Source organism: Gorilla gorilla, chromosome Y (assembly GCF_029281585.2).
Source record: "Gorilla gorilla gorilla isolate KB3781 chromosome Y, NHGRI_mGorGor1-v2.1_pri, whole genome shotgun sequence".
Lineage (NCBI taxonomy): Eukaryota > Metazoa > Chordata > Mammalia > Primates > Hominidae > Gorilla > Gorilla gorilla.
In genome coordinates this window covers 3,192,519-3,199,207 of record NC_073248.2, presented here as the reverse complement: position 1 = coordinate 3,199,207, position 6,689 = coordinate 3,192,519, and positions in this window count along the sequence as shown.

Below are 6,689 nucleotides of genomic sequence, written 5' to 3'. Positions count from 1 at the left end.
CAGATAGCGGTGTAGATATCTCCATCTTAATACAGATGGCGGTGTAGATATTTATATGTTTATACAGATGGCGGTGCAGATATTTCCATGTTCATACAGATGGCGGTGTAGATATTTCCGTGTTTATAGAGATAGCGGTGTAGTTATTTCCATGTGTAAAGAGATAGCTTTGTCGATATTTCCATGTATATGCAGATAGTTGTGTAGATATTTCTATTTTCATGCAGATAGCTGTTTAGATATTTCCATGTTCGTACAGATAGCGGTGTAGATATTTCCATGTTCATACAGATAGCGGTGTAGGTATTTCCATGTTCATACAGATAGCTGTTTAGATATTTCCATGTTCATACAGATAGTAGTGCTGATATTTCCATGTTTAGACAGGGAGCGGTGTAGATATTTCCATGTTTATACAGATAGCGGTGTAGATATTTCCATGTTTATACAGATAGTGGTGTAGATATTTCCATGTTTATACAGATAGCGGTGTAGATATCTCCTTCTTAATACAGATGGCGGTGTAGATATTTATATGTTCATACAGATGGCGGTGCGGATATTTCCATGTTCATACAGATGGCGGTGTAGATATTTCCATGTTTACAGAGATAGCGGTGTAGTTATTTCCATGTGTAAATAGATAGCTGTGTAGATATTTCCATGTATATGTAGATAGCTGTGTAGATATTTCCATTTTCATGCAGACGGCGGTGTAGATATTTCCATGTTCAAACAGATAGCAGTGTAGATATTTCCATGTTCATACAGATAGCTGTGTAGATATTTCCATGTTCATACAGATAGCGGTGCAGATATTTCCATGTGCATACAGATAGCGGTGTAGATATTTCCATGTTCATACAGATAGCGGTGCTGATATTTCCATGTTTATACAGGCAGCGGTGTGGATATTTCCACGTTTACAGTTAGCGGTTTAGATATTTCCTTCTTAATACAGATGGCGGTGTAGATATTTTATGTTCATACAGATGGCGGTGTAGATATTTCCATGTTGATACAGATTGCGGTGTAGATATTTCCATGTTCATACAGATAGCGGTGCTGATATTTCCATGTTTATACAGGCAGCGGTGTAGATATTTCCATGTTTATACAGATAGCGGTTTAGATATTTCCTTCTTAATACAGATGGCGGTGTAGATATTTATATGTTCATACAGATGGCGGTGCAGATATTTCCATGTTCATACAGATGGCGGTGTAGATATTTCCATGTTTATAGATATAGCGTTGTAGTTATTTCCATGTGTAAAGAGATAGCTGTGTAGATATTTCCATGTATATGCAGATAGCTTTGTAGATATCTCCATTTTCATGCAGATAGCGGTGTAGATATTTACATGTTCAAACAGACAGCGGTGTAGATATTTCCATGTTCATTCAGATAGCTTTGTAGATATTTCCATGTTCATACAGATAGCGGTGTAGATATTTCCATGTTCATACAGATAGCGGTGTAGATATTTCCATGTTCATACAGATAGCGGTGCTGATATTTCCATGTTTATACAGGTAGCGGTGTAGATATTTCCATGTTCATGTAGATAGCGGTGTAGATATTTCCATGTTCATACAGATAGCGGTGTAGATATTTCCATGTTCATACAGATAGCAGTGCTGATATTTCCCTGTTTATAAAGGTAGCGGTGTAGATATTTCCATGTTTATACAGATAGCGGTGTAGATATTTCCATGTTTATACAGATAGCGGTGTAGATATTTCCATGTTCATACAGATAGCGGTGTAGATATTTCCATGTTCATACAGATAGCGGTGCTGATATTTCCATGTTTATACAGGTAGCGGTGTAGATATTTCCATGTTTATACAGATAGCGGTGTAGATATTTCCATGTTTATACAGATAGCGGTGTAGATATCTCCATCTTAATACAGATGGCGGTGTAGATATTTATATGTTCATACAGATGGCGGTGCAGATATTTCCATGTTCATACAGATGGCGGTGTGGATATTTCCATGTTCATACAGATAGCGGTGTAGTTATTTCCATGTGTAAAGGGATAGCTGTGTAGATATTTCCATGTATATGCAGATAGCAGTGTAGATATTTCCATTTTCATGCAGATAGCGGTGTAGATATTTCTATGTTCAAAAAGATAGCGGTGTAGGTATTTCCATGTTCATGCAGATAGCGGTGTAGATATTTCCATGTTCATACAGATAGCGGTGTAGATATTTCCATGTTTATATAGATAGCGGTGAAGATGTATCAATGTTTACACAGATAGCGGTGTAGATATTTCCATGTTCATCCAGATGGCTGTGTAGATATATCCATGTTCAAACAGATAGCGGTGTAGATATTTCCATGTTCATAAAGATAGCGGTGTAGCTATTTCCATGTTCATACAGATAGCGGTGTAGATATTTCCATGTTTATACTGATAGCGGTGAAGATGTATGCATGTTTACACAGATAGCGGTGTAGATATTTCCATGTTCATACAGATAGTGGTGTAGATATTTCCATGTTCATCCAGATGGCTGTGTAGATATATCCATGTTCATACAGATAGTGGTGTAGATATTTCCATGTTCATACAGATAGTGGTGTAGATATTTGCATGTTCATACAGATAGCGGTGTAGCTATTTCCATGTTCATACAGATAGCGGTGCTGATATTTCCATGTTTATACAGGTAGCGGTGCAGATATTTGCATGTTCATACAGATAGTGGTGTAGATATTTCCATGTTTATATAGATAGCGGTGAAGATGTATGCATGTTTACACAGATAGCGGTGCAGATATTTCCATGTTCATCCAGATGGCTGTGTAGATATATCCATGTTCATATAGATAGCGGTGTAGATATTTCCATGTTCATACAGATAGCGGTGTAGCTATTTCCATGTTCATACAGATAGCGGAGTAGATATTTCCATGTTTATACTGATAGCGGTGAAGATATATGCATGTTTTCACAGATAGCGGTGTAGATATTTCCATGTTCATACAGATAGTGGTGTAGATATTTCCTTGTTCATACAGATAGCAGTGTAGCTATTTCCATGTTCATACAGATAGCGGTGTAGATATTTCCATGTTCGTACAGATTGCGGTGTAGATATTTCCGAGTTCGTACAGAGAGCGGTGCTGATATTTCCATGTTTATACAGGTAGCGGTGTAGATATTTCCAGGTTTATACAGATAGCGGTGTAGATATCTCCATCTTAATACAGATGGCGGTGTAGGTATTTATATGTTCATACAGATGGCAATGCAGATATTTCCATGTTCATACAGATGGCGGTGTAGATATTTCCATGTTTATAGAGATAGCGGTGTAGTTATTTCCATGTGTAAAGAGATAGCTTTGAAGATATTTCCATGTATATGCAGATAGCTGTGTAGATATTTCCATTTTTATGCAGAAAGCGGTGTAGATATATCCATGTTCACACAGATAGCGGTGTAGCTATTTCCATGTTCATACAGATAGCGGTGTAGATATTTCCATGTTCATCCAGATGGCTGTGTAGATATATCCATGTTCATACTGATATCGGTGAAGGTATTTCCATGTTCATACAGATAGCGGTGTAGATATTTCCATGTTCATACAGATGGCTGTGTAAATATATCCATGTTCATACAGATGGCGGTGAAGGTATTTACATGTTCATACAGATAGCGGTGTAGATATTTCCATGTTCATACTGATAGCGGTGTAGATACTTCCATGTTCATACCGATAGAGGGGCTATTTCCATGTTCATAAAGATAGCGGTGCTGATATTTCCATGTTTATACAGATAGTGGTGTAGATATTTCCCTGTTTATACAGATAGCGGTGTAGATATTTCCATGTTTATACAGATAGCGGTGTAGATATCTCCATCTTAATACAGATGGCGGTGTAGTTATTTATATGTTCATACAGATGGCGGTGCAGATATTTCCATGTTTTACAGATGGCGGTGTAGATATTTCCATGTTCATACAGATAGCGATGTAGTTATTTCCATGTGTAAAGAGATAGCTGTGTAGATATTTCCATGTATATGCAGATAGCTGAGTAGATATTTCCATTTTCATGCAGATAGTGGTGTAGATATTTCCATGTTCAAACACATAGCGGTGTAGATATTTCCATGTTCATACAGATAGCGGTGTAGATATTTCCATGTTCATACAGATAGCAGTGTAGATATTTCCATGTTTTTACAGATAGCGGTGAAGATGTATGCATGTTTACACAGATAGCGGTGTAGATATTTCCATGTTCATCCAGATGGCTGTGTAGATATATCCATGTTCATACAGATAGCGGTGTAGATACTTCCATGTTCATACAGAAGGCTGTGTAGATATATCCATCTTGATACAGATAGCGGTGTAGATATTTCCATGTTCATACAGATAGTGGTGTATATATTTCCATGTTCATACAGATAGCGGTGTAGCTATTTCCATGTTCATACAGATTGCTGTGTAGATATCTCCATGTTCATAGAGATAGCGGTGTAAATATTTCCATGTTCATACAGATAGCGGTGCTGATATTTCCATGTTTATACAGGTAGCGGTGTAGATATTTCCATGTTTATACAGATAGCGGTGTAGGTATTTCCATGTTTATACAGATAGCGGTGTAGATATTTCCAAGTTTATGCAGATAGCGGTGTAGATATCTCCATCTTAATACAGATGGCGGTGTAGATATTTATATGTTTATACAGATGGCGGTGCAGATATTTCCATGTTCATACAGATGGCGGTGTAGATATTTCCGTGTTTATAGAGATAGCGGTGTAGTTATTTCCATGTGTAAAGAGATAGCTTTGTCGATATTTCCATGTATATGCAGATAGTTGTGTAGATATTTCTATTTTCTTGCAGATAGCTGTTTAGATATTTCCATGTTCGTACAGATAGCGGTGTAGATATTTCCATGTTCATACAGATAGCGGTGTATGTATTTCCATGTTCATACAGATAGCTGTTTAGATATTTCCATGTTCATACAGATAGTAGTGCTGATATTTCCATGTTTATACAGGGAGCGGTGTAGATATTTCCATGTTTATACAGATAGCGGTGTAGATATTTCCATGTTTATACAGATAGTGGTGTAGATATTTCCATGTTTATACAGATAGCGGTGTAGATATCTCCTTCTTAATACAGATGGCGGTGTAGATATTTATATGTTCATACAGATGGCGGTGCGGATATTTCCATGTTCATACAGATGGCGGTGTAGATATTTCCATGTTTACAGAGATAGCGGTGTAGTTATTTCCATGTGTAAATAGATAGCTGTGTAGATATTTCCATGTATATGTAGATAGCTGTGTAGATATTTCCATTTTCATGCAGACGGCGGTGTAGATATTTCCATGTTCAAACAGATAGCGGTGTAGATATTTCCATGTTCATACAGATAGCGGTGTAGATATTTCCATGTTCATACAGATAGCGGTGTAGATATTTCCATGTGCATACAGATAGCAGTGTAGATATTTCCATGTTCATACAGATAGCGGTGCTGATATTTCCATGTTTATACAGGCAGCGGTGTGGATATTTCCACGTTTACAGATAGCGGTTTAGTTATTTCCTTCTTAATACAGATGGCGGTGTAGATATTTTATGTTCATACAGATGGCGGTGTAGATATTTCCATGTTTATACAGATAGCGGTGTAGATATTTCCATGTTCATACAGATAGCGGTGCTGATATTTCCATGTTTATACAGGCAGCGGTGTAGATATTTCCATGTTTATACAGATAGCGGTTTAGATATTTCCTTCTTAATACAGATGGCGGTGTAGATATTTATATGTTCATACAGATGGCGGTGCAGATATTTCCATGTTCATACAGATGGCGGTGTAGATATTTCCATGTTTATAGATATAGCGTTGTAGTTATTTCCATGTGTAAAGAGATAGCTGTGTAGATATTTCCATGTATATGCAGATAGCTTTGTAGATATCTCCATTTTCATGCAGATAGCGGTGTAGATATTTACATGTTCAAACAGACAGCGGTGTAGATATTTCCATGTTCATTCAGATAGCTTTGTAGATATTTCCATGTTCATACAGATAGCGGTGTAGATATTTCCATGTTCATACAGATAGCGGTGTAGATATTTCCATGTTCATACAGATAGCGGTGCTGATATTTCCATGTTTATACAGGTAGCGGTGTAGATATTTCCATGTTCATGTAGATAGCGGTGTAGATATTTCCATGTTCATACAGATAGCGGTGTAGATATTTCCATGTTCATACAGATAGCAGTGCTGATATTTCCCTGTTTATACAGGTAGCGGTGTAGATATTTCCATGTTTATACAGATAGCGGTGTAGATATTTCCATGTTTATACAGATAGCGGTGTAGATATTTCCATGTTCATACAGATAGAGGTGTAGATATTTCCATGTTCATACAGATAGCGGTGCTGATATTTCCATGTTTATACAGGTAGCGGTGTAGATATTTCCATGTTTATACAGATAGCGGTGTAGATATTTCCATGTTTATACAGATAGCGGTGTAGATATCTCCATCTTAATACAGATGGCGGTGTAGATATTTATATGTTCATACAGATGGCGGTGCAGATATTTCCATGTTCATACAGATGGCGGTGTGGATATTTCCATTTTCATACAGATAGCGGT